Source organism: Ctenocephalides felis, unplaced genomic scaffold (genome assembly GCF_003426905.1).
Source record: "Ctenocephalides felis isolate EL2017-DRISC unplaced genomic scaffold, ASM342690v1 CF-g0.4_SCAFFOLD_01886, whole genome shotgun sequence".
In the NCBI taxonomy this organism is placed as follows: Eukaryota; Metazoa; Arthropoda; class Insecta; order Siphonaptera; family Pulicidae; genus Ctenocephalides; species Ctenocephalides felis.
The window spans coordinates 78,157,875-78,159,899 of NW_020538040.1; positions in this window are offsets into that span (position 1 = coordinate 78,157,875).

Here is a 2,025-nt window from a genome sequence, read left to right on the forward strand (position 1 = left end):
AAGCTTATTTGCGGAGGATACGTTCCATAAAAATGCCGCGAATAAATAATCCGTGATTGTAATTCATTTAGCATTATGGAGTATACCTTGCAAGGCAGTAAAATAAAACAAAAAATATATATATACAAAAAACATTTTTAATTTAGTTTTTGAGCGTTTTGATTAATTATGATCAGGCTATGGCAGTTAGGAAGTTCAGATTAAAAAAAACTTGAGAATATTCTCTTGCTCTGCGGTTTTTAACAGCTTCTTCAATTCAAACTGATAGTCAACAGTCTCATCAAAAATTTACCTCTTGAAAATGAAGCGTTGTTGCGTCAATATTCTGATAGAAATCGCACAGATCATTTGTCATTTTTAGGTCTTCAGTATGATTTTTCAAAATAAATGTCACGTTTTTATTGCTTGTTGAAACAAATGGATTGCTTCTCTTCAATAGATTGGGAATGTTTCGTTTCGAGTCAGTTTGTGTCAATTTTACTATAAAACGAAACAGCAACGTTTAAAAATATTATTATTCATTGAGTAATAAAAAATGTTTTTTCTTCATTTTGTTCGTCTAAATTCTTAAAAACACCGATAGCGGCCAAAACGGCCAGCCAAGACAATGAAAGAAGGCGGCTTATGTCGTTTTTTTTTTTATTAGTTCAAATGTTCAAATTTACAAAGGATATTGTGCCCACGAATATATGAATAGGGCCGCAATTTATCCGCAAATAGCAAATAGCGAAAACGAGAACACAGAACTTCTACTGTATATCATTATTTAAACAATTGAACATTTGTTGTTAGAATCTCATTTAGCCTCAATTATATCCAGTTTACAATTAAATTTTTATCTAGATTTCTCATCAGTGGAATCTCAAATCACAAGCTCTCAAAATTGAACATCAATCAGTAACTAAATCATACACAAAAACAAAACAATTCATAAATTTTATACATTTAAGGGGGTATTCTACTGTAGAATTTTGAAAAAATCGAAAAAAAATTTTTTCCATATTTTCAAAGTTTAGTTATTCAAAAATATGTCATTAAAAGGATTTTTCAAATTACTATTATTTCCTGAGTTATAGCCGTTTTAGTGACGTGGCCTCGGTTAGGGTCCGACCGAGTCTCAAAACTTTGAACGCGTTTTTCTCGGAACTACTTTTTTCGAGCTGGCGGTAAGGATATCTCGAGTTCTAATTAATCGATTTACTTCAAATTTGGAGAGGATCTTCTCTATACATCGCTTTATCGCGTGGACCTTGTCCAAAACTATAACTTCTCATTTCGTATTTTTAAAAAATTCGGAATTGTTAAAAAAAAACATGAAAAAAAATTTTTTTTTTTCAACTGCCGCCATTCAACCAAAAAAAATTTTTTTAACTTCTCCAAGGTTCTTACGATAGCGGCATCTATTATAATTAAGAATCCATCTATTTTTTATGTTTCAAATCACCAGGAGGGTTGGAATCATGTACGCCCAGGACACCCTCTTTTTTTGGAACCCCCACTTTGACTGCTCATAACTTTGTGAATTTTAATTATTTTTTTTTAATAATTTTTTTATGTAATAATAAAATATCAATAAACAAATGATAAAAAAATCGATAGTAAAAATATTATTTGTTTCCTTTATACATCGCTTCAAAAACCGGGCGAAATTCATGCGTCTACAGTAGAATACCCCCTTAAATGTGTAATTTCTAGCACTAACATCCAAGCGTATTCATTCAAATAAAAAATAAAATTCTCGTTATCATTACATTTATTGGATTGTTTGAGAGACAGTCAATTTCTTTTCCATGTTTTTCAAAAATTATCTATTTTGACAAAAAAAAAATGTTAGTAAAGATTTGTTATGAGCCACGGACACTAAATACAATGATTTCACAATGGACACATTCACCATTTAAAATTAATCATATTGTTCTACCTAACATATAGCAAATTCAATAATATAAAATATTAATTAATCTAAAGGACAAATATTACATAATAGAAGAAATAAAATTATAGATAAAACTAATAAGTTGGCCC